The sequence below is a fragment of the Lissotriton vulgaris genome, chromosome 3_1 (genome assembly GCF_964263255.1).
Source record: "Lissotriton vulgaris chromosome 3_1, aLisVul1.2, whole genome shotgun sequence".
Taxonomy (NCBI): Eukaryota; Metazoa; Chordata; class Amphibia; order Caudata; family Salamandridae; genus Lissotriton; species Lissotriton vulgaris.
The window spans coordinates 2,102,812,203-2,102,839,917 of NC_141689.1; positions in this window are offsets into that span (position 1 = coordinate 2,102,812,203).

Consider the following 27,715-nt stretch of genomic DNA (forward strand, 5'->3'; position numbering starts at 1 on the left):
TAAGAAGTTGTCCATAGTTACCAGTTTAGAGGACATAATGGGAGATAGTTCCAGGCTCAAGTAGTACAAGAAATAACTATATTAATGATAGTTTCTCACTCACGTGTTTTTAATCAGCACAGACGAACAAGGAGCAGTAAAGGACAAAAGGGGTATGGCCCCGGCCCGGCTCCTCGGTCCCCGGAGGGCCACAGAGGGCCCGCCCTTTGCCCGGGCTTAGCCCCGGGCGCTCCCGCGCGCTCCCGCGACGCGGGGGAAGGCTGTCTTTTCACTGCGCCTCCTGGCGCTCCGATGACGGCGTCAGGCAGCGCCGCCGCAGGTGTTGCTGGGAGAGCGAGTCCTCCGCTCGGCGGCCGCTAAGGTGTAGAGAGCGGCGGCGGGAGGACTCGCTGTGCAGGACACAGGGCGCTTGCCAGGTAAGCCAGGGATTCAGGCTGTCTCTGCCCCAAAATGTTTTCTTTAAAACGGTGACCCCGCTTCCACCGGGGAAGGCTGTCTTTTCACTGCGCCTCCTGGCGCTCCGATGACGGCGTCAGGCAGCGCCGCCGCAGGTGTTGCTGGGAGAGCGAGTCCTCCGCTCGGCGGCCGCTAAGGTGTAGAGAGCGGCGGCGGGAGGACTCGCTGTGCAGGACACAGGGCGCTTGCCAGGTAAGCCAGGGATTCAGGCTGTCTCTGCCCCAAAATGTTTTCTTTAAAACGGTGACCCCGCTTCCACCGGGGAAGGCTGTCTTTTCACTGCGCCTCCTGGTGCTCCGATGACGGCGTCAGGCAGCGCCGCCGCAGGTGTTGCTGGGAGAGCGAGTCCTCCGCTCGGCGGCCGCTAAGGTGTAGAGAGCGGCGGCGGGAGGACTCGCTGTGCAGGACACAGGGCGCTTGCCATGTAAGCCAGGGATTCAGGCTGTCTCTGCCCCAAAATGTTTTCTTTAAAACGGTGACCCCGCTTCCACCGGGGAAGGCTGTCTTTTCACTGTGCCTCCTGGCGCTCCGATGACGGCGTCAGGCAGCGCCGCCGCAGGTGTTGCTGGGAGAGCGAGTCCTCCGCTCGGCGGCCGCTAAGGTGTAGAGAGCGGCGGCGGGAGGACTCGCTGTGCAGGACACAGGGCGCTTGCCAGTTAAGCCAGGGATTCAGGCTGTCTCTGCCCCAAAATGTTTTCTTTAAAACGGTGACCCCGCTTCCACCGGGGAAGGCTGTCTTTTCACTGCGCCTCCTGGCGCTCCGATGACGGCGTCAGGCAGCGCCACCGCAGGTGTTGCTGGGAGAGCGAGTCCTCCGCTCGGCGGCCGCTAAGGTGTAGAGAGCGGCGGCGGGAGGACTCGCTGTGCAGGACACAGGGCGCTTGCCAGGTAAGCCAGGGATTCAGGCTGTCTCTGCCCCAAAATGTTTTCTTTAAAACGGTGACCCCGCTTCCACCGGGGAAGGCTGTCTTTTCACTGCGCCTCCTGGCGCTCCGATGACGGCGTCAGGCAGCGCCGCCGCAGGTGTTGCTGGGAGAGCGAGTCCTCCGCTCGGCGGCCGCTAAGGTGTAGAGAGCGGCGGCGGGAGGACTCGCTGTGCAGGACACAGGGCGCTTGCCAGGTAAGCCAGGGATTCAGGCTGTCTCTGCCCCAAAATGTTTTCTTTAAAACGGTGACCCCGCTTCCACCGGGGAAGGCTGTCTTTTCACTGCGCCTCCTGGCGCTCCGATGACGGCGTCAGGCAGCGCCGCCGCAGGTGTTGCTGGGAGAGCGAGTCCTCCGCTCGGCGGCCGCTAAGGTGTAGCGAGCGGCGGCGGGAGGACTCGCTGTGCAGGACACAGGGCGCTTGCCAGGTAAGCCAGGGATTCAGGCTGTCTCTGCCCCAAAATGTTTTCTTTAAAACGGTGACCCAATTCCAGTCATGTTAAAACCATGTCCATCTCAATAGTCAAAAACACAGAAGTAAGAGTGGTGTGTTAACGTTATTTGCTTTTTACCTTAATGGATGTAGGAAGCCTTCCCTTCCACCCCAAAATACATTGCAGTAACAGCAGCAACACCTACGATCACAAAAGTATGGTCTGTGGATGAAGTTACGTATGCAGAGTCATGTGCACCCTGTGGCATCAGTGGGAAGGAGCAGTAGTTTAAACAAGCTCAATAAGCCCCCAAAGACGTTTGGGATAAAAAGGCTAAAAGGTGTACGTTTACTCTTTTCTGGAATAGCGTATTTATTGAACTAAACATGTTTTGGCACAGATGGTACCAGCATCTATAAAAACGCACATCCAGCCATTCTTAAACAAACATTTGCAATGCAATAGGTCTCGAATTTTCAAACCTTTGACCTATTGGTATTGTAAATTACAATGCCTTTTATTATTGCAGGTTTTTAACCCTTTTGCTGCGGCGGCTATTCCGCCGCAGCGCTAACAGGACGGGGCGGCCGCATGCTGGTGACAGAACCGCTCCGTCACCAGCCGCGGTTGAGCTGTGCTCGTGACGGAGCGGTTCCGTCATGGCCCGCCCCGCTCAATAAAACGCGCCGCGCAGGCGCGAAATCAGCGCCGCGCAGGCGCGGCGGCCATGCCATGACGGAACCGCTCCGTCATCAGCACAGCCCAACCACAGCTGATGACGGAGCGGTTCCGTCATCAGCATCGAACGTGTTAAAGGCATAAATAAAAGGTATTGTCATTTACAATGCCAATTGCTCAAAATCTCGCAAAGAGCTATTGCATTGCAAATGCTTGTCTTTAAAGCAACCTCTTTGACCCTGCCAGCAAGCTCACTCACCCCTGACCCCAAGGCACTCTGAGGAAATGAAGACAGCCTGTTAATACAGAAAGTAAACATCGCAGCACTTCCAGGCCAGAATCATTTGCACGTAATTGCAGTTGTGTTTGCGCCCCCCTGGGAATCCATCCGCACCCCACAGTTTGAAGACCTCTGATCTAGAAGAAGAAAGAGTGCTAGGAAAGTCTTCTAAGCTGTGTGCATATTGGAAAGCAGAGACCTGTCAAAGGGAACTGTCAGAGGCTTCAAAAGTTGCTCGAAAGACTTTGCTACAAGTGTGGAGAGGCGGAAAAAACAAACTTTGTGTGTTGAACTGTAATTCGAGCTACTTAAAAATGGAGTCTGGAGAGAGACCGACTTGCCCGCACGCACAAAGACCTGGCTTATACTGGCCTCACGGTGGCAAAATGAAATATTGCAAGGTCATGGAGGGCGAAGGATCTCCCGAGACTTATCAATTGGGAGCTGGATCTGGACTGGTGTAGAATGGCTGAAAAGAGTTGTATATGAAAGCAGAGGTTGCCCCCCAAAATGGGAAGAAATCTGGACCCCATGGGAGAAATGTAGGAATTAGATGGGAGTGGGGGCAGAAAGGAAAAGATAGCAGAACATGGTGTGTATTTGGTGCTATGACTATAAACGGTTCCATGTGCCTTTATTACTGTGCCTCTTATTCCTAATGTGGCCAAAATGCATCTACTTGCTACTGTCTGTTTGCACTGATGGATCGACTTTATGTTTAATAAAAAGATTTAAAAAAAAGAAGATAAAGTCTGGAAATTCGAATCTTAGGCACAAATGTATTATAGATACGACAGACAGACATGTCGGCACAATGGTGCACACAACCCAAAGAGGTTGTACTTCTCTTCAAAATGAATATCAGCATGCATGCACTGACATAGAGACTGAGGAGAATGCATACTGCTTTGGCTTATTTTATTGACTTATTTTCTTTCCCTTGTATAGTGTTTCATACGACTGGAAGATGTTTCAGAACACTTGTGGCGCCATATTGCAGGTGGGGGGTAACAAGAGACATTTATGAACGCTGCAGCACTCTTAATGGGTAGAGGTTTCTTTTTTTGTATTGTTTTATTTAAACCTTTTACAGAATTACACCCATAAGCTACAATACACAATTATCATCGCTTCCTTCCGGCTACACAGTTGCCTGTCCCACAAGATATTGTTGGGATAGCCCCAAAAGCCTTTGGGTCTATTCTGGGGAGGTGATCGCTCATTGTAAGTTTCTGACTGTGTGTCACAATATAACATGTCTTTGGTCCAGTCATCTATGGTCGGAACTGGGCCCCTAGCCCAGCGCGTAGCTATTCTGCGTTTGGCAATAAGTAAACCCATCGCAACTAACTGTCGGATCTCCCTGCTTTGCTTTTTATTATATCCCTGCAAGGCAAGCAATGGGTCTGGGGTGAACGAATGCCCTGTGACTTCATTTAGTGTGCGAAAAACGTTATCCCAAAACTCCGCAATCTTAGGGCAACCCCAAGCAACATGTAAGAATCCAGCTACGCTTTCTCTGCAGCGATAGCAGGATGCTGAGTTCCGAAGGCCGTACCTGTAAAGTCTCTCAGCTGTGTAATAGACCCTATTGAGAAATACCGCCAAGTGCTATCAACTATAATTACGCCTAGATCATTCTGCCAATCTTAATAAGCTTTAATTGAATGCATTTTTCTAGATTCCTGTGTCAAGTTATAAATGGTGGTCACCTTCTTGGTGGGGGAGGTGGAGTGAATAGGGAAAGAGAGCGATAGCAACTCCTGGGGTTCCTGAATATCATCCCTAAGAAGCCATGCATTGCATGCCCGACCCTGTAGAAGTGATACTGTGTGACTGGGGTGGAATCTAGTCCTGCGATCTCCATGTCAGCCCACCTGCAGGCCAACCTGTCCTGAACTAGATCACCCATCTCGGTAATGTTCGGTTTCGTAAGCGATTGTATAACTTCCTTATTCCTACAAACCAGGAGCCAGTGACACCAGTCTACAGGGATCAAAGGGGTGTACATGAGTACTTGTGCAAAGCATGAACTGTAGAGTTAATAGTCTAGTGTGCCGAGTGTCCTACTGGGTGCCTGAAACAGCTTCTGCAGAAGAGTGCAGGGAACGGCCACCACCCTCTCTATTTGCAAGTGCGGTAGACTCTGTGGACCATGAATCCAGCAGTGCGCATGGGAACTCAGCGCTGTTCTGTAGTACAGCTCTAGATCTGGTGCATTTAGGCCGCCCATAGAGTAAGGATGTCCCATTTAACTGTAGGTTGTTTCCTAGACCAGGCATGCTTTATTAATATTGAGCGAAGTGCCTCGAACACATACCTTGGGAGGAGCATCAGAATATTTTGAAGCATGAATACAAATCTAGAACTATCATTTTCATAAGGGAAATGCGACATGTCAGTGATAATGGGAGACAAATACATCGAGCAACATCCTCCGCAAGCCTGGAGATAGCCTTCCCATAATTCTCAGAGTGGACTACTTCCGAGTCAGTGTGCACTTGAATGCCCAAGTAACGGACAGGATCGGTGAACCATTTTAATGGGAATTTCAACTCCACAGGTGACATGGAAGAGGTCAGAGGAAAAATAATGGATTTAGCCCAATAAACTTTTAGGCCTGATATAGCACCAAAGCGAGTGACCTCGGTGAGTCTTCGGGTGAGATGTGTGCCCAGTTCTCGTATGTATAAATGCATGTTGTCTGCATATGCAGAAATAATTAGGCGATAATCAGGGAAGCGCAGTCCTCTATATCCATGGTACTCTCTCAATGCGTTCGCCAATGGTTCTGCCACAATGGCATATAATAAAGGATACAGCGGGCAACCCTGCCATGTGCCTCTCGAGATTGCAATAGGAGGTGTACCAGTATCTCCTAACCTAATCCTGGTGATTGGCAAGTTATATAAGACTGTCTCAAGGCTGAGAAAAGTATCGCCAACCCCAGTACGTCGTAATACTGCTTTAAAAAATGCCCACTCAACTGAGTCGTATGCCTTCTCCTCATGGAGGAAGACTACGGGGGCCCTGAAGTCAGTAAGTAAGTTATGCTTTATTGTACATGGTTATTTAAAACCTTTACAATGTAGAAAAGAGTTCATTTAATAAAACAAAGGTCAAGTTCGTACATATTAAGACAATAAATCCTTCAGTAAAAAACATACTAAGACAGCAGCATCAAAGTTAAAATAAGGTATGATTTCAGTTAGATAGCCTATTTATCATAGTAAGATGTGCTGTAAGTTGATCCTTGTTGCCAGCAGAGGGGTAATATAGTAAAGTGCCAGTGCGATAAGAACATTTTAGAAAGTGCCACTTCAATAAAAACATATTTGCGTTGAAAAAGAAAAGGTAATTAGTTATATTGATGGTTCGGGCTAGCCCTGTGATGTGGTCAGTGTTATTCAGTATCGTTCAAAGTGGCTGTTTGCTTTCAGAATTGACCTCCCCCATGTGAAAATCAAGGCTTGGCAGGTGTCAACATGAGGTTTGGGTAAAAGTCCGGAGCCTTGATTATGGCCCTTCTGCTAGAATTGGACCAAGAGATGCAGCATGTTATTCATCCTCACCAAATGTCTAGCGCAGGCTCGAACTTAGTGCAAGCGCGCTTTGAATCTCAATACTCGAGGGTCTGATGCGATTAAGTGCGGTGTTTCTGAGTGTTCTCAGCAGAGGGTTTGGAGGAGACTGGATGGTCCATCTGTTGGGGTCATAGCCTCTTGCATCCTAGGTGGGCTGCTAGTATATTCCTCTTTGACGGTCCTACTATTGTTTTTCCTGATGGTTGAAGCAGTAAACGTTGGGGCCTGTCAGATTCCCTGCCGGGGCCACACTTTCCTAGAGTTGGTTTGTGGTTGCTTAGGAGTATTTAGACGCACCTCATGCCGACATAAAGCCACCTGTTTCTTTGCCAGTGCCAGCTGGTGCTTACTCGTTGCGGGTAAGAGTGGATTGATCCTCTCATCCTTCGCTGTGCTGCTAGGTATTTGGCTATCCTTCAACATTTTGAAGCAGGTTTACGCCGTTTCAAGGAGTTTTACCTTTTGGCAGCTCAGTTGGATGTCGTCGCCTTTAAAGCAAGCCAGGACCGCTTGCCTGCAGGTCCGTATCCAGCGGTTGTTGAAAAGTGGTCTCAAGCAAGAGGGAGCGACCTCCTTGAATAAGTTTGCTGCAGATGGCGATGAGATGTACTGTGTTCTCTTTGCCGTACCCGCAAAGTCAATAAAGACAGGGCAACCCAATAATCCCCAAGGAACTGGGTAAATATGCGATATAGAAAAGGTACCTTGAGGAATTATTTCAACTGTTAATCAATATTTCTCATATGCCATCAATATGTGCATTCATTCAAATAAACATCGGAACCATGGTGTCCATCATTTTTCATTTATATCATATGTTATATACAAAACAGTAAATAACTTGCAACAAATTAAGAAAGGCAACACAAATCACACTATTACAATCAATATCTTTCCGATAGTGTGTTATACTGTTGGTACTGTATGCATTATATACATATATACATATCGTGCTCCTGAAGCCTCAGTCAGCTTATGCAACAGTCTATAAACATGAATGTTATGGTTCTAATTTGTAACCAAACAGTATACAGGCGTCGACGTTTCGGTCTTTACACAGCGATTTCCACCAAGACCATCCTCAGGACTGTATGTTGCTCAAAATATCTACAAAAATATACAATATGTACAGTATATTAGACCCCGTTCCTAATGTCCAATATAATTGTTTGTCTGCTAACACTAACCGTCACCACACCCAGTGTGACTCCACATAAAATACATTACTCACTATGTTCCACGTAGAGAAAACCTCAATCCTCATAGACTGATAGAGAAGTCTTAGCCATAGACCATCCACTGTCAAGTGTTCCTGTGCAAACAAGTATCCACACTTATATATACATACTATGCGCATATGCCTACATATTACTACAACCATAGTCCAATGTTAACTCCTCTCCATATAAAACATTCATTCTGCTTACCTCCTCCAAGAGATAGAAACAGTTCAGACTGGCTCAATGAATGTTCGTATTTATACCGTGTTCGATTGGTGTGGTTCCAATCTAGAGTGCAGAAACGGAAATTAAATTCCATAAGTCCCTATCAATGCCTGGATGGACTAGCAATATCCCAGTAACCCGCTATTAGTACTTACTTCCACACTTAGCATCGAGCGGGATTCCAATTCACTCCGTCTCGTTTCGAAAGCCAGCTCGTAATGGTAACGGAAGAGACTACATCCAAGTCGCGGACTCCGCGCATGCCCAGAATCAGGACGTCGCTATGGTTAATGAGGCGGCCATTACTAAATAGTTTTCAAACCTACACTATGCGACTACACAACAATTTAAATCTGAAACCAACTATTACTACCCCGATGTATTTGTGAAAACGCTTAAAATATATACAATTTAATGCAGCTAACGTCTCATTGAAACCAATTGTAGATAAGGAAGTCGGCCTTACAATAGGAACCAGTCTAAGACAACCACCATCCACAATATAGATTACACATTACAATGTACTGTTAACATAAGGGACATCATCACAGGGTTGCTAAATTGTGCCATTCCACATATTGGTTCAAACCCAGAACCATCGTCCTGCACATCCATATCCATCTGTTTTCTTTAATGGTTAGCAGACGATCTACATTGGTCCTTCTTTTTGACCCCTTAATCACCTCTAGCACAAACCATTTCATGTCCTGTGGACCATGTAACTTTTCAACATAGTGTTCTACCATGGGTGCTGTCAACACTTTACATCTAATCCTAGATTGGTGCTGAGTTATTCTTTTTTTCACCTCTTGGGTTGTCTTCCCAATGTAAGCTAAGTTACATGGACATAGTATACAGTATATGACGTTTTTAGTCAAACAATTTGAATGATGTCGCATCGTGAATTCTTTACCATTCAGTGTACATGTTTTAGTAACAGCAGTTGTATCACAGGCTACACATTGTCCACATGGATAATGGCCTACTCTAGGTGTCAGACCCCATTGACTGTGTATGGTATTTGTCCTTGGTTCTCTGTATGTTTTAACCAGGTAGTCTCGTAAGTTCCTAGCCCTTTTGAACGCAAAGTATGGACATTTCAGCTGTAATTCACTTTTCTGTATAAGGTGCCAGTTTCTTGTGACAATCTTTTTAATTTCATTAGATTCAGTTCCAAAGGTGGTAACACATGCTATGGTATTTTCTACTTCCACTTTTTGTTTGCTTTGATCCAGAAGTGATGACCGGTCATAATACCAGGCTCGTTTAAGAGCTCTTTTTACCAGTCTATTTGGATATTGTCTGGCCACCAGTTTTTGTTGTAGAATCTTAGCCTCCCTGAAATAATCCTCCCTTTTGGTACAGTTACGCTTGATTCTGAGGAACTGGCCAAAAGGGAGGTTATCTCGTAGGTTCCTGGGATGGTGGCTGGAATACTTCAAAAGCGTATTCCGTGCCGTGGGTTTTGTATACAAATTTACCACCAAGTTACCATTGTCATGTAAAATGTTCAAATCTAAAAAATTGATACTTTTATTACTATATTCAATAGTAAATTTCAGGTTGTCATTTTGTTCATTTAACCATCTGTGAAATGTTAATAGATGATCCTCGCTTCCTTCCCAAATTAGACAGACATCATCTATATACCTAAGGTATTTAGTAATGTGTGTACCAAAAGGGTTGTTATTGTGAATATTTTTATTCTCAAAATCTGCCACATACAAATTAGCTATGTCGGGAGCGAAAATCGCTCCCATCGCTACTCCTTTTCTTTGACCATAAAAGTCATCAAACTCTCAATATCCATTGTAACAAGAATGTTTATCGAAGGGTCAAAGAAAATGCCTTCCAAAGCATTTATTACACTTATACTGTCTGTAATAAATGCTTTGGAAGGCATTTTCTTTGACCCTTCGATAAACATTCTTGTTACAATGGATATTGAGAGTTTGTACTCCAATATCCCACAGAGAGAAGCAGTGGATATAATTGAAAAAATCCTAAATACACAGACTCGCCCTATGCAAGTACCAGTGGACTTTGTCATCCAATGTGCCAAAATAGCTCTAGAGTGCAACTATTTTCTGTTCAATGATGACTTTTATGGTCAAAGAAAAGGAGTAGCGATGGGAGCGATTTTCGCTCCCGACATAGCTAATTTGTATGTGGCAGATTTTGAGAATAAAAATATTCACAATAACAACCCTTTTGGTACACACATTACTAAATACCTTAGGTATATAGATGATGTCTGTCTAATTTGGGAAGGAAGCGAGGATCATCTATTAACATTTCACAGATGGTTAAATGAACAAAATGACAACCTGAAATTTACTATTGAATATAGTAATAAAAGTATCAATTTTTTAGATTTGAACATTTTACATGACAATGGTAACTTGGTGGTAAATTTGTATACAAAACCCACGGCACGGAATACGCTTTTGAAGTATTCCAGCCACCATCCCAGGAACCTACGAGATAACCTCCCTTTTGGCCAGTTCCTCAGAATCAAGCGTAACTGTACCAAAAGGGAGGATTATTTCAGGGAGGCTAAGATTCTACAACAAAAACTGGTGGCCAGACAATATCCAAATAGACTGGTAAAAAGAGCTCTTAAACGAGCCTGGTATTATGACCGGTCATCACTTCTGGATCAAAGCAAACAAAAAGTGGAAGTAGAAAATACCATAGCATGTGTTACCACCTTTGGAACTGAATCTAATGAAATTAAAAAGATTGTCACAAGAAACTGGCACCTTATACAGAAAAGTGAATTACAGCTGAAATGTCCATACTTTGCGTTCAAAAGGGCTAGGAACTTACGAGACTACCTGGTTAAAACATACAGAGAACCAAGGACAAATACCATACACAGTCAATGGGGTCTGACACCTAGAGTAGGCCATTATCCATGTGGACAATGTGTAGCCTGTGATACAACTGCTGTTACTAAAACATGTACACTGAATGGTAAAGAATTCACGATGCGACATCATTCAAATTGTTTGACTAAAAACGTCATATACTGTATACTATGTCCATGTAACTTAGCTTACATTGGGAAGACAACCCAAGAGGTGAAAAAAAGAATAACTCAGCACCAATCTAGGATTAGATGTAAAGTGTTGACAGCACCCATGGTAGAACACTATGTTGAAAAGTTACATGGTCCACAGGACATGAAATGGTTTGTGCTAGAGGTGATTAAGGGGTCAAAAAGAAGGACCAATGTAGATCGTCTGCTAACCATTAAAGAAAACAGATGGATATGGATGTGCAGGACGATGGTTCTGGGTTTGAACCAATATGTGGAATGGCACAATTTAGCAACCCTGTGATGATGTCCCTTATGTTAACAGTACATTGTAATGTGTAATCTATATTGTGGATGGTGGTTGTCTTAGACTGGTTCCTATTGTAAGGCCGACTTCCTTATCTACAATTGGTTTCAATGAGACGTTAGCTGCATTAAATTGTATATATTTTAAGCGTTTTCACAAATACATCGGGGTAGTAATAGTTGGTTTCAGATTTAAATTGTTGTGTAGTCGCATAGTGTAGGTTTGAAAACTATTTAGTAATGGCCGCCTCATTAACCATAGCGACGTCCTGATTCTGGGCATGCGCGGAGTCCGCGACTTGGATGTAGTCTCTTCCGTTACCATTACGAGCTGGCTTTCGAAACGAGACGGAGTGAATTGGAATCCCGCTCGATGCTAAGTGTGGAAGTAAGTACTAATAGCGGGTTACTGGGATATTGCTAGTCCATCCAGGCATTGATAGGGACTTATGGAATTTAATTTCCGTTTCTGCACTCTAGATTGGAACCACACCAATCGAACACGGTATAAATACGAACATTCATTGAGCCAGTCTGAACTGTTTCTATCTCTTGGAGGAGGTAAGCAGAATGAATGTTTTATATGGAGAGGAGTTAACATTGGACTATGGTTGTAGTAATATGTAGGCATATGCGCATAGTATGTATATATAAGTGTGGATACTTGTTTGCACAGGAACACTTGACAGTGGATGGTCTATGGCTAAGACTTCTCTATCAGTCTATGAGGATTGAGGTTTTCTCTACGTGGAACATAGTGAGTAATGTATTTTATGTGGAGTCACACTGGGTGTGGTGACGGTTAGTGTTAGCAGACAAACAATTATATTGGACATTAGGAACGGGGTCTAATATACTGTACATATTGTATATTTTTGTAGATATTTTGAGCAACATACAGTCCTGAGGATGGTCTTGGTGGAAATCGCTGTGTAAAGACCGAAACGTCGACGCCTGTATACTGTTTGGTTACAAATTAGAACCATAACATTCATGTTTATAGACTGTTGCATAAGCTGACTGAGGCTTCAGGAGCACGATATGTATATATGTATATAATGCATACAGTACCAACAGTATAACACACTATCGGAAAGATATTGATTGTAATAGTGTGATTTGTGTTGCCTTTCTTAATTTGTTGCAAGTTATTTACTGTTTTGTATATAACATATGATATAAATGAAAAATGATGGACACCATGGTTCCGATGTTTATTTGAATGAATGCACATATTGATGGCATATGAGAAATATTGATTAACAGTTGAAATAATTCCTCAAGGTACCTTTTCTATATCGTACCCGCAAAGTCGGCATGTTATTGGTAGCTGCGGGCTTAACCACGGTGGTAGGTGGGCCGCTGACGGCAGTAACGCTATGAGAAATTTCAGGAACTTCTCTTTTGTTTTTTTGGAGAAGCCTGTCTGTATATAAGCTGGGGCGAGGGCTTGATATACGATTGAACTGTAAGCCAACCGTGAGCACGCTCTATCAAGGCGGCTTTGTCCTGCAACAATGATTATTTTCGGACTGTCTTATTAACCACCTTTTTAAAGCCTGCTGGAGAACCTGGGAGTTCCCATAGTTGCAGTAATCCGAGCTGATCAATAGCAGCCTCCAAGTCCACCCTTGCTGGGCAAGTTTCTTTATCTTGAAGTTCCTTCCACAGGAGAGCATTTAATGTTTTCGCATCTCCCCTGCTTACTTTGTGCCTACTTTTTATAAAGGTTCCTTTACGTGCCAGCTCTTCTTTTGGTACCCCAAGTTCTAGTTTCATCTGAGCGGACGATGTGTACCTAGGAAGGCCAAAGATCATGCGTAGCTACCGTTTGCTACCGTTCCCTCTACTGAAGCAGTGTCTCTCTCCCTCATCGCTTCACTGCCGTAAGTGATGGCTTAGATTAATTTTGCCTGGATCACCTTTATAAAGGGTAATAGGCTTGGACCAGAGACCAAGTTTTTAAGTTTCTAAGGGCCACCGCAAACATTAGCCCTCTCCTTTTTATGGCGTCACATTGCGGCTTGAAGTTGCCCTTGCAGTCTATGATGACCCCCAAGTATCTATATTCACACACCGTTTCCAGCTTCCTTGATGCCAAGAGCCAATTCCGTGTTATTTTCTTTTTGAAGAGGATAATGCACATAACTTTAGATTTTTTGGGGTTGATGCTAAGTCTATTAGCGGCAGAATATCTTGACGTAATGTCCAGTAGCCGCTGTAGGCCTACGGGGGTCCGGCTAATAAGTAACAGGTCGTCTGCGTAAAAGAGGTTTGACAGCTGGGAGCCCCCTAGCTTTGGTGCATGTGAGTTGCTCTCATTTAGCAGTGCTGATAGCTCTCCCATGAAGAGATTAAAAAGTATTGGAGCGAGTACGCAGCCCTGACGATAGGGTTTAAATGTTGTATGGCCCCAAATACAGTTCTGAGGTTATATGTTTGGCTGCGTCCCCCGACAAAGTCCGCCTGCTCTGCCCCAACCAGCAACGGAACAAGCGGGCCCAACTGATTAGCTTAGATTTTGGCAGAAATCTTTATGTACACCTTCAAATGTGACAAAGGTCTATAGGACGAGCATTCATTTGGAGGCTTACCCGGTTTCAGCAGAGTGACTATCAGAGCCTCTCTCTTTGATGGAGGCATCACATCTGCTCCCACCATCTCCTCGAATAGGGTAGCTAAATGTGGAGTGAGTCATTCTTGAAGCGCTCTGTAAAAGGACACCGTGAGCCCATCTAGACCAGGGGCACTGCCGTCCCGCATAGCATTAAGTGCGATGCGGATCTCGTTCAGGTCCAGGGGCCCATAAGGTGCTCTCTGTGAACATTGGTAAGCCATGGCATTTGAATGTGCCCTAGTTAGTCCTCCATAGCACCTTCATTTGGGACCACTTTGGAGCTATACGGCTCTGCATAATATCTGCTAAATTGGCAATCAATGAGTGCTCATGGAACAAGTCGCCATCCTCATCACGCAACTCCACTATCAAGGCGGCCTCCCTTTTTATGACGCTCCAGCGCAGCAAGATCTGAGCCGGGACGCTCACCTTCGCCATATGTTCTAGCAGTAGCGTACCTGAACATTTCCTTCACTTCACTATCAGCAACTTCTTTATATTCCTCTGGAGTATTTTTAATGTCCTCAAGAACTTGGGTAACACCTCCCTGTAGGTGAGTCTGCTCCAACTGAGCCAGCCTCCACTCAATGGTCAACAGTCTGCCTTGTAACGAACTGAGTACTCCCACATGCTTAGAAATGGCCACCCTTCTAATAAACACCTTGAACGTCTCCCAAACTGTGGAAAAATGGTCAACTGAACAGATGTTATCCCAGAAAATCTTTATTTTCAATAGAGAAAGCTAACTCTGCCTTAAAGACTGCGTCTAGTAGGGAATATGGGGGAAATCTCCATGTAACGGGTGCCCTCTTCTTAGGAGGCAATTTAAAATCCAGAAGCATTGGGGAGTGATCGGAGAACATGCGAGGAAGTGGATCACAGGCAACCACTTGTAAAAAAAAAGCGACCTGGAAATCAACCAGAAATCAATTCTAGTGTGAAGGTCATGTGGGGAACAATAGTAGGTAAACCCTTCCGAGCTTGGGAATTTTAGGATTAAATCATTTTTAATTTTTTAACAGAACACATCTCAGAGTCATACAATGCCTCTTTGCCTACAACCCTTCGGACTGGCTAATACAAGGTCCTGAAAGCAGATAACAGTTCTTAAACCATGGGCTACTTGTATGGGTGAAATACACAGCAGGCCACCTACAACCCTTGATGGGCCGGGCGCGTTCAGTTGGACAAAACATTGTAAGATCCATAACATAAAATGAATAATAAAATTGTTATGATTCAAGAGGATTTGCGTGTTGTCTGTGATAGCCATAAGACCTTACCTGCATTACCAAATTTACCCGTGTCTGAGCCTGTTAATCAGTTTGTTGCCTTTTCCCCCTCCACTGAATCAGACATCTTTGCAGTACTCAAGGCCCTGATGTCGTGGTCCCCCACTGACCCGTGTCCTGCCAGGGTGGTTGAAGGGGTGGCGGATACAGTGTGTAGTGAGGTTACCCAGATTGTCAACCTCTCTTTTTCCTTGGCGACTGTCCCCTCTTGCTGGAAGCAGGCTAAACTCCTGCCGCTACTAAAAAAGGCCGGGTTGGATCCTGCCGTTCCATCAAGCTACCGGCCTATATCTTTGCTGCCGGCACTGGCTAAAGTTTGCGAAAAGATTGCATTTCACCAATTAGATCACTTTATTGAGTCATCTCTTGTACTGCACCCTGCTCAATCGGGTTTCCGGGCTGCCTATAGCACTGAAACGGTGCTGGTGGAGGTGTCTGAGGGAATTCGGGAGTGTCTGGACGGAGGTGGTAGAGCGGTTCTGATTTTACTAGACCTCTCTGCCGCCTTCGATACGGTGCCCCATGGGCTTCTCCTCACCAGACTGGCTGCTATTGGCATTTCCGGACGGGCTCTTGACTGGCTGACGTCTTTTCTGAACAATAGAATGCAACAGGTCTGGATGCCTCCTCATGCCTCTCTGCCTAGGAAACTCACTACTGGAGTCCCACAGCCCCTTGCTTTTTAATGTTTATTTGACTCCTTTGATATATTTGGCTGAACAGTTGGGGGCTAAAATAATGTCCTACGCCGATGACACCCAACTCTTGTTCACCTGGCCAGGGGACAACTTGGATACTTCGGCGGTACAGCATTGTCTTTCATCTGTCTTTCGTTGGTTAGCACTTGCTCAGCTTAAGTGCAACGAAGACAAGTCCAAGGTCCATTTTTATGGATCCTTTCCTGATAACTTTAGAGACCTTCTATGGCCACCAGACATGCCTTGCCCAAATCTATGGGTGGCCCAGCTAAGAACCTGGGGGTCTGGTTTGGGAGCGACCTGAAGTTTGAGGACCACATTAAAAGGCTTACAGGCGTGTGTTTCGGTACTCTTAAAGCCTTGCGCAGGTTTTGCCCCCTCCTCCCGCGAGAGGCCAAAGAGACTGTGTCGCGCGCGCTTATTCTCTCCAGGCTTGATTATGCGAATGCCCTGTTTAGCAGTCTACCTTCTTACTTGATCCAACGGCTTCAGGTGATTCAAAACGCGGCTGCGAGACTCCTGTTCAATCTGCCTAGGAGGTCGAGCGTCCGCCCTCACCTGCGCAGCCTCCACTGGCTTCCAGTGGCACAACGGATCATGTTTAAAGGACTGGTTCTTTCTTTCCGAGCTATCCATCAGCTTGGGCCTGTATACCTGAGGAAACGGTTCTCTTTGTACTTCCCAACCGCTGCCTTCATTCTGCCAATCAGTGTAAAATGGTTGTGCCCGGATTTAAGTACACCAGGCTGGGGGGTCAGTCTATTTTGGTCAGGACCGCTAAAGCCTGGAACGCTCTTCCCCCCCACCTTCGGGCAGCTCAGACCATCTCCAGCTTCAAGACAGGGCTTAAAACCTATCTGTTTAATGTGAACATGTAAATTGCCTTCCCCTCCTCCCTACTCATGCCACATTTTCCCTTCGCGCCAGGATACTTGCTAGTAACAGAGAGCGTTATAAAATTCTTTATAAAATAACATATAACATAACATAACATAACTATGTAAGCCCCAGATCAATTAAATACCACTCATGATAAGAAATGCCGCATTTCTCAGCAATAGCTAAACCGTGTTCCAACAGAAACCCTCCACCCCCACCACCACTCTCCCATAAACTGGTGTGTCCTATGCCCAGTCTGGTATTGAAGAAGTAATCAGAGCGTGCTCGATAGTCGGAGTCAGGGGCCATTATTCGACTCTGCAGGTGCTGTGAGTCAATGGAGGCGGAGATATTTTGGGCATGTGATCTCGTTGAATTTGGTGGACAAAAGGGACACCATCGTTGCCAAATTTCCCCAAATCCCGATGCGGAGTTTGTGAGGGAGGCCTGTATCTGCTCTATCCCCAGTACGTGCCATAGCCTATGCAAACACCCCATGTGTGACGGTACTGTCTGCGTCCCCCAATGCGATAAGATATTTTGAAGTGCTGCCCCCAGTGCTAGTCCCATCTGCTTCCCTTTGCGGGATCTCAGAGGGAGCGTTATGTGGTAAATTAAATTACCTATACATTTTTCTATACATTAATATCAATAAGGATAGCTCATAAAATGAGAGGCAGAATCTGTGGTATCTGAGTCAAAAGGGCTTTATTCCAATGGCTCGAGCCAGGGGAGAATCGGGTTCCATCACCACTAAGGTTCAGGAAGGGATATCTAACGTTTTATTAACATCACACATTATATATAGTAAAATCACATAATTGCAATGAATACAGTAGGCGTAACACTCCAGGCGGAGCAAGTGAAAAAGAGAGAGATAAGAACATATGGGCGTAGAAAGAGGCGTGTAAAGAGGCGTACACGTGGGTGTTCACTCGGCGTGTCATAGGAGTGTCACAGGTGGGTGGATGCATGAAGGAGATCTGCAGGGTCAGCAGAAACCTTTACCCGACATGCGCGCGCAACTAGTCATGACGTGTAATTGACGTGTAACTGGGGAGAGCTGGGGGGTTGCCTTTAGCACTAGAAGAGGAGTCTGGAGTCTGGGATGTCAGAACGACCTGCACCTTTGGCATATCTGATATCTTGTGTTTGGAGGATGTATTGTCTGAAATAAAGGTCTTTCGAGCAGAAGTCGTTCATCACTAAATGCTAGTATGTGCATACAATTCTTCGTGCAGTACGTGGGGGCATGGGCCTACTATGGCAACTGGTTCAGTAAATCACTTGCATGGAGACAGAAAGGCCAGGCCCTATGCTCTGCAGGCGGAAAGTGTTTATCTATTTCACTAGACTGGAATGTGTTTTTGCAGAGGCTGAGCAGATAACTGTAGGCAAAATACCGTCTTGGCAGGCAGGCCAGGCCGGGCACCTCTCGGCTGGGCAGGAAGTAAGGGAGAGGTCAGGGATGCAAACTGCAGCTTTCGGAGACAGAAGAGGCTCGGAGCCTGAATTCAGGGCCTGGCTCGGCTGGGCCACAAAAACGTGTGCTTCACGTTATTTAAACGTGTACCATGTAAATGCATTGGCAATGCAGGCCTTAGTGCATAATTAACGTTTCATTCATGGAAGGCCTAATAACTGACATGTCAACGTTAGACGGAAATGCAGGGGCATTATTATGCCAGACACGGGAAAGGAATTACATGATAACATGGACATACATGGAGCATATGTACGTGGATAGGGTGCGAGTGGGGGACACATTGACCACACAACATTTTCTATTTCCCCATTCCCTCCTTGGCCCCTACTGCGCCCTTTAGGATATATCTATTTTCATGAGACCATCTATTTGTTCATATAACATCATTTGCTCGTCTTTTTTCATTCGAGCACGGGAACGTGAACGTGGACGGGGAATGCAAGCGGTGGCACACAAGCCGCAAATCGCTGGGCCACATTGCAGGCAGAGACAGCAACTGAATACTATGAGCAGTACTATTCCTAGGAAGGATAACACTTTCCATCCCCAGGCTGATATCACACTCCAGAGCCAGCCGGACCTAGTCCAGGTGCCTGGATTCTGGTGTATCTGATGAGCAATCTTATGGAGTCTTGTTATTGCTGTATATACTGACGGTGCGTTATTAGGAATAAACACACAACAACTGGAGCCGATCACTCTACAAGCTCCACCCCTATCGGCCAGGATGACGTCAAGAACAAGGCGGTTCTGAAGAACTACAAGTCTCATAGCAGACTGTTCCTCGGTCAGGTTACCCAAAGCAGAAGTAGTCTCATTCACTACTGCTTCCAAAGTTCTGGTTAATTTGCGCATTAATTTACTGTTTTGGACGGGACCTACGAAGAAAAAGAATCCTTTATTGAAATCTGTATATTGCTCCCACGTTGTCTCAGTCTGATCGACAATTGGGGACTCAATCTCCCTCTTATGTCTTACATGTACAAGCTGGGAATTCCGATGATAATCGGATGGGGCTAGAAAAACAGGTGGTAATAGGAACGCGATATAACATGTTCCACCCCAATTCAAGGGCAGACGTACATAAGCTGTCTGACCACAAATAAAATAAGAATGGCGGGAAGCTTTGAAAGTAGACTTTCCTTTATCACTGAATTCGACCACAGTATTACAATCACTGTGTCCTAGATGTACTGAACCATTCTTCCTAACGCATAATTCACCTTTCACTGGTAAAACTGTAATAAACGGTGAACCTGTATTGGTCTCGGACTGGACGTTCAGAATCATGAGGTTGAGGGAAAAATTACCTAATTCGTACACTTCATTTTCTAGATCGGTCCCTTTCCTTTGGGGAAGACCGTCTGCGTCTGGAAAACATGCTTTATTCATAACTGTATTCAGGTCTCCCCATATCCAATCGCCCTGGGAAACTGAGGATCTACTGTCTAGTGATGACATTAAAGCAAACCATGCTCCGCACGAACCATTGTGCGTAAACGGATAGGGAAAGAGGGGCAGAGCTCCCTGTAATTTCTGATAAGGTGGGAGTCGGCCACATACCCAGCAATTTGTGACATTGCTGGTCTGGTGAGAATGGTGTAACATACGAATTAAAGTGTTGTTGCGCAGTGCTAGTCGATAGGATAGTTCGTGAGGTGGCAGGTCACTGAATGTGTGCTCTACAGTGTCATTGAAAGAAGAATGTACATGTGAACCAAGAGGAGGAAAGAAAACATGTAGTATTAAGCTTATACATATAATCGAAACACTTAAAAAAAAACATAATGATTAGGGATATAATGCATCTACTGCGTAAGTTCTTGCAGTATTTGTCTTTCATTACTTTCTGTCTATCTCTCTCACTATTTGGGTCTACAGTCTCATACATGTCAGGAACCTGTCTAACCGCTTCACCCGAGGGGGACTTAAACAATTAAACGCTGTCTGACTTACTAGACCGTAATTTCGACCTGTATTCCTGTTGCGGAGTCTTTTCTAGCAAGGGGAGTTTAGTGTCAGTATCAGGACAGTTCTTAGAAAATGTCTCCGGGCAAAGTCCATGGAATCTTTTCACGTGGCTGGAATGGAGCCAGCCTTTCCTTCCCTCGACTTTAACTGCGGTCCTCGTGGTCATCAACACCAACTTCGGCTCCCGCCACCTGGGCTCCAGAGGGCTTGAACTGTCGAAGTTACGTATACAAACAAGGTCACCAGGAACAATTTCATGCGGTTTCACCTGGGTGTTGTCCGGGAAGGCAGCTGCGACCTGTGAACGACAAGAAAGTAGTGCAGACATCAAGGAAGCCAGGTAATCTGTCAGCATATTACTATCAACATCGGTGATCTTGCGCGGCATAGGCGTACCCCACATATTCGGTGGTCTGCCAAAGACCACTTCGTACGGGGATAGTCCGGTTCTGGAGTGAGCTACCATACGCATGTAAAAGAGGGCAACCGGCAAGGCTACCATCCAATCTACACCTTTTTCTGCACAGACCTTCGCTAACCGTGTTTTGAGAGTCTGATTGTGTCTCTCGACGAGACCAGCTGCCTCTGGGTGTCGTACGCAATGGAATTTCCACTGGTATCCTAACAGGAGTGATACCTGTTTCATCAGTTCAGACGAGAATGGCTGTCCATTATCTGAGTACACGACACGGGGCAAGCCGTATCGTGGGAAGAATTCACGGACCAATTGCTTAGCAGTGGTCATAGCAGTGTAATCTGGGACTGGGTACGCTTCTGTCCATCTAGAAAGGGCACATACAACTACGAGGACATACTTGAATCCTCGACATCTGTCCATCTGAATATAATCCATCTGGAGAACTTCGAAAGGGTGGTCAGGAGGATGAAATCCACCTTGTTCCACGGGAATGCCTTTGCCTGGATTGAACTGACAACAGATCATGCAGGTACGCACTTTCTGTTTTGCTGCTGCACGTAAATGCTTGTTGAACCAGATGTTCTGTATACTGTCTAACATGGCTTTTTCTCCTAAGTGTGCCGGACTATGTGCTGTATTTATCATAGCTTGAACCATGGAGTCAGGTAGAAACCATGTAGCTTTGCCCTTCGTCATCCATCCCTGATCTGTCTGGACCCCTCCTTGTTCAGTCCATTTCTTGATTTCGTCTGGAGTGGCATGTGTCTGTATGTCGAGTACATCTTGTGAGGGATCCCTGACTGTCATACAGTTTGTCAGTAATGGTGCTTCTGTCTTTGTCGTGTCAGTTGGAATGCCTGTTGGAGTCTGAGCTGTAAGTTTAGCTGTTCGATCTGCCAGGTCATTACCCTGGGAAATAGTGACAGTGACTTTCGTATGTGCTTTGCACTTCATGATTGCTATGGCTGTAGGCAAGTGTATTGCTTCTAACAGAGCTTGAATGAGGGGACCATGCTGAATTTTGGCTCCGTGGCAGGTCAGAAAACCTCTCTCTTGCCAGAGGACACCGAAGTCGTGAACGACTCCGAATGCGTACTGCGAATCTGTGTATATGTTTACTTTCAGGTTCTTGGCACGTATACAGGCTTGGGTCAGAGCAATAAGCTCTGCTGCTTGGGCAGACAGGGTGTCAATTCGATGTGTTTCTACGACTTCAGTATCAGTGGTCACTGCATATGCGGCCACTAATTCTCCTGTGTTTGTTCTCATACATGAACCATCCACATAAAGTGTCAGGTCTGGGTCGGGTAATGCAATGTCTGTCAAGAACTCAAGAATTACCGCCCCATCTCGCTCCTCCCGTTCCCAGCCAAAGTCATCGAGAAGACCGTCAACAAGCAGCTGGCCGCCTTCCTCGAGACGAATGGATCCCTCGACCCCTCTCAGTCTGGCTTCCGAGCCAACCACAGCACCGAGACCGCCCTCATCGCTGCCACCGATGACATCCGAGCCCTGCTGGACAACGGTGAAACAGCGGCCCTCATCCTCCTAGACCTCTCCGCGGCGTTCGACACTGTCTGCCACCGCACCCTAGTGCAGCGCTTCAGCAACATCGGAATCCAGGAAAAGGCACTGGAGTGGATCATCTCCTTCCTCGCTGGAAGGACACAGAGAGTCCGCCTACCACCGTTCAGATCTGCAGCCACGGAAGTCATCTGCGGCGTTCCTCAGAGATCCTCTCTCAGCCCCACCCTCTTCAACGTCTACATGAGCCCCCTTGCGGCCATCGCACGCCAACACAACCTCAACATCATCTCCTACGCCGACGACACCCAGCTGATCCTCTCCCTGACCAACGACCCCGCCGCCGCCAGAACTAACCTCCACGAAGGGATGAAAGACGTAGCCGAGTGGATGACGACCAGCCGCCTGAAACTGAACTCAGACAAGACGGAAGTCCTCATCCTGGGCTCCTCGCCCTCCGCCTGGGACGACTCCTGGTGGCCCCCCGCCCTGGGCACCGCACCCAAACCGACAGACCACGCACGCAACCTGGGCTTCATCCTGGACTCCTCCCTCTCCATGACCAGACAAGTCAACACCGTCTCCGCGTCCTGTTTTAACATCCTGCGCATGTTACGGAAGATCTTCCGGTGGATCCCCACCGAGACCAGGAAGATGGTCACCCAGGCCCTCGTCACCAGCCGACTGGACTACGGCAACGCCCTCTACGCCGGAACCACCGCCAAGCTCCAGAAGAGACTCCAGCGGATCCAGAACGCCTCAGCCAGACTCATCCTCGACATCCCCCGAAGCAGCCACATCTCCGGACATCTGAGAGACCTGCACTGGCTCCCCGTCAACAAGAGAGTCACCTTCCGCCTCCTCGCCCACGCACACAAAGCTCTACACGACCAAGGCCCGAGCTACCTCAACAACCGCCTCAACTTCTACGCTCCCAAACGCCACCTCCGATCGACCTACCACGCCCTCGCCGCCGTCCCCCGCATCCGAAGAGCGACAACAGGAGGAAGGTCCTTCTCCTACCTGGCCGCCAAGACTTGGAACACCCTCCCTCCCGACCTTCGCCTGACCCAAGACCACCTCTCCTTCAGGAAGAAACTCAAGACCTGGCTGTTCGAGCAGTAGCGGCAACCCCCCCCCCCCCCCAAGCGCCTTGAGACCCTCCGGGTAAGTAGTGCGCTCTATAAATGCCTTGATTGATTGATTGAAGTCTTGTCTTGGTTTTGTTACAGTGTTAATTACTTCCACACAGTCATGTGGTGCAGGGTCTGTTGTGTGCGAAGGTAAAAGTGTAGCAGGGTTTAATGTATTGCAACGTCTGATCTCAATGTGTGGCTGAAACAGTGTCAATTTATATCCTGTCAGTCTTGCTATGGTCAAGTGCTGTGTCTGTGTCCGATTCAGGAGAACTTCCACTGAGTGTGGAACTTGTAGTGTCAGGGGATGTCCTAACACTATAGAATCGCTTTGTCTGATTGCTAGAGCTGTTGCTGCAACTGATTTTAGGCACGCAGGCAGAGCCTGGGCTACTGGATCCAATGTACTAGAAAAGTAAGCACAAGGCTTGTGTTTGTCTGCCTGATCTTGAGTGAGAACCGATAATGCTGTGCCATCGCGTTCAGTGACAAAAAGTGTAAAAGGTTTACTGTAACATGGTGTCGCTAAAACAGGTGCTTGACATAAAGCTTTCTTCAGTTCATCAAAAGCAAGTGTATGTTCCTGAGTCCATGGGAGGACAGTCGAAGTCGCTGCCTCCTGTGTTGTCAACTGTATGAGTGGTTTGGCTAGATATGCATACTGGGGAATCCATTGTCTGCAGTAAGAAGTGAGGCCAATGAAGGCCCGTACTTCCTTTTGTGTCTTGGGCTGTGGAAGATGTGCAATTAACTGAATGCGGTCAGGTGTCAACTGTCTACCCCTCTTGGACAGCAGGTGTCCAAGGTATACCACTTGCTGGGCACAGAATTGCAGCTTCGAAGGAGACACTTTGTGCCCCTTTTCCGCCAGGAAGTATAAGACTGTCAGTGATGCACGTTCGCAGTCTCGTTCTGTCCGTGCTGTGATCAATAGATCATCAACGTATTGGAGCAGTGCAGTGTCAGTAGGCATGTGAATACTGTCAAGTTGTCGTTTCAATGCTTGGCTGTAAATACTAGGGCTTTCTGTGAATCCTTGAGGAGCTCTCGCAAATTTGAAGCTTCGGCCATTTAAACAGAATCCGAAGAGGTACTGGCTTTCCGGATGTATTGGGACACTAAAGAAGGCGTTCTTGAGATCAATTACAGTAAAGAACGCTGCTTCGGAATCAATAGCAGTCAATAGTGAAGAAATGTCTGGAACCACTGGGTACTGCGGTATTATGCATTTGTTTAATTCCCGGAGGTCAATCACTAGTCTGTAGACTGGTGGTGCATTCGGGTCAGTTCGCTTAAGAATCGGAATGATAGGAGAATTACATACATTGGAGTCAGTTTCTATAACCACTCCTTGTGCAATGAGCTCGTCAACAATTTTCAGTAAGGCTACTACAGCATCAGGTGGTAATTTGTATTGTCGGATTCGTGGCAGTACAACTCCTTGCTTGAGTGTGACACGGTATGGTGTAATGTGCATGTAACCTACATCAGTTGGACCTTGCGCCCATAAATGCTGTGGTACATTCTGAAGTCTGGGGTCAAAATCTCTCAATACATAGTGTCCTTTAAAATCACATAAAAACAATCTCACTCCTTCCGGAGAACAACAAATCACTGCTCCTAGTTCTTTCAAAGTTTTTATACCAAGCAGATTTTCAGGACATGATTTCGTAAGCAACAAGTCTGTAGTTCGGGACAATGGGCCAACTCCTAGGGGAACTGGTTTTGACACTTCGTTAACAATAGGCTTTCCTGAAAATCCCAGGGAAATATTCTGTGAGCCTGAGAGGGGTGCCCCGTCATGACTGATGGTAGTTCTGCTCGCCCCAGTGTCAATCAAAAATTTTCTGTCTTTTCCCAATACACGACTATGTACATAGGGACCCTCTTGATCTACAGGAACTTCAATAAGGGGCAAGCCAACCTCCCTCTCTAGGCTGTTTCATGAGTACTGCTGATAGTCTGGGTAGTCTGACTGTGCATACTGGTACATTTGTTGCGTGACATGTTGTGTGGCAGCAATGGGTTGGGGTTGGGTACAGCTACTGTCTGCTGTGCGTTCTGTGGAGGTTGCCTGTTCTGCAGGATGTTTTGTGGAATATGTTCTTGTCTAGGAGGACGCGGTCTTTCTTTCGTCTTGCCTGTAGCGATACTGTGTCTCAGGACAGCACATTCATTTATATAGTGACCTGGCTGCTTGCAGTAGTTGCAGTTCCCTTTAACAGGAGCTGCTGAATGACCGGGCGGTGCCGTACCCTTTTTCTGACCATCGGCTGGGACTGACTGAGCAACTAGTACTTTCATTTTCGTGTCTTTTATACGTCTCTGTTCGTGTTCGTGTTCTTCTCTAATTCGGTTCTGATGGTACTGTAACATTTGTAACATTTGGGAAGGGCTATTTGCTTGCCAGGTACTCTCAACCTTCAGTACTCTATTTTTAATCTGGGGTAAGGAATTCTCTACTAATTTAGTCACAAAAAGATGTGGGTATGATTCACTACTTGTCTTCAGGCCACTATTGATAATAAAACATTTCTCGAATCTAGAATAAAAATCACTAGTGTCTTCATCTTGTTTCTGTTTGCAAGCTGAGATAGCATCCCAGTCCTCCTTTTTAGTAGCTAGTAATCTCGGCAAAACCTGTATCAATAACTCGGGCAATTCTCTAGCTTTTTCCCCGAGACCAGTACCAGGGGTTTGTGTATTATCTTCGTTTTCTAATTCTGCCCAGTTAATCTTTTTCTGTCCCACCTCCCACTCTTTTTCTTTAAGTTTTTCGTAAATGCCTGCTGGCAACAATACTTTCAACATTTTAAGGATATCGGCGTATGTATACTCCCCATGCGGAGCATGTCTTTTAATTCTCGGTGGAACCCCCCTGGGTCTTTATCGTGACAGGGCACCAATTTTTTCATTTCCAATAATTCCATTTTTGTTAAGGGTGTGTAAACGAATACTCGTTCAAGCTCACCATCTGCAGTCCGAACGGGATGAACCTCTCGTAAGGGATTCTGTCTGTCTATGTAAAAAGACTTTCTTTCTCGGTTAGGGATAGGAACAAAGTGTGGAGTTAGGAAAGTCATGTATCTATGTCGTTGCTCCAGAATTTTATTAATTAATTCGGTACCTAAACCTCTCCATCTAGCTAGGAGTAAATCGTCCAATAAGATATATAAGGGACCTGGATCAGAATGCTGACTCTCATATAGTGTGATGAGGTGTTGAATCATGTAACTACCAGCTAGTCGCTGTTCTTCTGGGGAAAGACTCAAAAATGTTTGCGCTACTACGTCATCTTTATATATGGTAGAATTGCTAGCCCATTGAACTGCTGACCGGGCTAGTTCCTGTTCATGCAAAGTACTAAGCTCACTACTCCCTACTCTGTTTTTCAGTGCTTGGTCAGTGGCTTGGAATATGTGTTCAAGGGAATATTGTTCTGGTACGGGAGAGAGAGAACGTTTATTGTATTCTAGGCGTAAGGGTCTATCAAACGGTCTTGCTCTACCTACATAATTTATTTTACTTGGGTCCTTAGGTGCTACATCTTCCTCCTCTGAAACTTCGTCGTCCTCTTTCTCGGCTTCGTTCTCTTCAGCCTGTTCTTTCGTACGTATGTCAAGAATTTCTTTACGAATTTTCCTGTACATTGCCTCTACACAACTTTGTTTATCATGTTTCCCAACCGCTATGTTGTCACTCCAATCTAACATACGTTTAGTTACTTCTCTAGTTGGTTGGTCTTGTTCCCTGAGCAAACAATTTATCAAAAACTGTAAAATCATGCGTTGAGTCTCCACCTTTCTATGTGCCATGGCCTCCTGTATACTTTCTGGTCCCTCCCCCGTTCTAATGAAGTTATATATTCTGTCTAGATGCTCCTTCATGCCTGGTAAAGTGATCAAATAGTCTGCAACGCGTCTTAATCATAGTGAGTGTATGACCATTGAACCCTCACCTGGTACTGGATCATATATACAATCGGTAAGGTTCCGTCTAAGGGCTGCGTATGTCGCTTTTGGTGTGCGTTGTAGTGCTAAATCCCGTAGTGATGTTCGTTTTAATGGAGGTGGGGTAGAGGGACCCCCTCCCGCGGCTCCTAGACTAGAGTCGCCTGAGCTTGAATCAGCTTTTACTGGCAGCGCTGGCGCTGGTAATGTTGGTGCGGGTAATGCAGGTTGATCTTGGGTTACCGGTGTTGTATGAAAAGGATTGGTAGGGTCAGTGGTAGGAGGAACAGTATGAGGATGAGTAGGAGCATCGACAGGAACGACGGGGTTGGGAGGATGGTTATTAGGAGGAGGAGGATTTACATTTACGTATTCTGGGGCAGCGTCGTCTAAATAGGAAGAAAGGAAAATTTCCGCTGCGGTCTGTTTATGACTACGGAGTTTAGTCGGGATCAATGGTGGCGGCAAGTTACTGGGCACTCCCGGGGTCACTTTAGGTAGGCCCTCGGCGAGGAGGGGATACATGCCTTTAATAAGGGCATTTCTTTGTCTGTCTAATTGTTCTGCTTTAACTCGTTCACCTTCTTCTAGTAATTC